The sequence below is a fragment of the Penaeus japonicus genome, unplaced genomic scaffold (assembly GCF_977035675.1).
Source record: "Penaeus japonicus unplaced genomic scaffold, GWHDUDI00000001_assembly GWHDUDI00000036, whole genome shotgun sequence".
In the NCBI taxonomy this organism is placed as follows: domain Eukaryota; kingdom Metazoa; phylum Arthropoda; class Malacostraca; order Decapoda; family Penaeidae; genus Penaeus; species Penaeus japonicus.
In genome coordinates, this window is record NW_028234438.1 from 9426827 (window position 1) to 9427553 (window position 727).

Sequence of the window (727 nt, forward strand, 5' to 3'; positions counted from 1 at the left end):
CCGCACGTCTGCAAACACCTGTTCTCACACCTGTCAACGATGGAAAATAACTCTGTCACGGGCGTTGTGATGTTTCCCAAGAAGGATAAGATATTTGTTGATGATATTCGGGTTTAAAGGGATGGTGTACGATGCTTTATCGTCGTACTTCAGCAACCGTGGTAACTATTACTAATGTGTGTCTGTGTGTGTGTCTGTGTGTGTGCGTGTGTGTGTATGTGTACGCGTGTGTGTATGTATGTGTGTGCGTATGTGTATGTTTGTATATGTGTGTAATGCAAAAAAAGAGATCATCTTCCCCTTAACTCTTCTCGAAAATCCTTCCTTCGCCGAGGCAGTTCCCATAGCCTGCATTTCCTGTCACGCCATTTCTTTCATTGCTTCTTTTCTCAATGACCTTTCTTTCAATGTTCGCTCGCAGGTCATCTTCTGTGTTTACATTTTCAATGTTTATTTGTTATTTCTTATCTCTCTCTGTCCTTTTCTCAATTCCTAACTCTTTTTCATCCTCATTTGTTTTTCATTATGCATACTCATTTATTGATTTCTCCTGCTTCCCATACATTCTCCTCCTCTCGCTTAGTCTTTAATAGATATTATTTTCTTTGTCCCTTTCATTCGGTTTCTTCATATTTACATCACTCTCTCTCTCTTTCATATATTACTTTTCAAACACGTATTCACTTTATAATTTTAGCTTTCTCTTCTCTCTCTCTCTGTTTCTCTC

At 38.7% G+C, this 727-nt stretch overlaps 1 protein-coding gene across 11 annotated transcripts in view; it reads left to right on the plus strand.

Annotated features, from left to right (window-relative positions):
* The window catches only part of LOC122260803 (aquaporin-7), a 79520-nt gene extending 79469 nt beyond the window's left edge, over positions 1 to 51 (plus strand). For 6 of the 11 annotated variants that reach the window (XM_086531870.1, XM_086531871.1, XM_086531866.1 and 3 more), the window contains one exon: positions 1 to 51. This exon is cut by the window's left edge. The gene's annotated coding sequence lies outside the window, so the exon portion shown is untranslated. The other 5 variants (XM_086531869.1, XM_086531868.1, XR_015190615.1 and 2 more) reach the window with 4 other exon arrangements.
* The last annotated feature ends 676 nt before the right edge of the window (positions 52 to 727 follow it).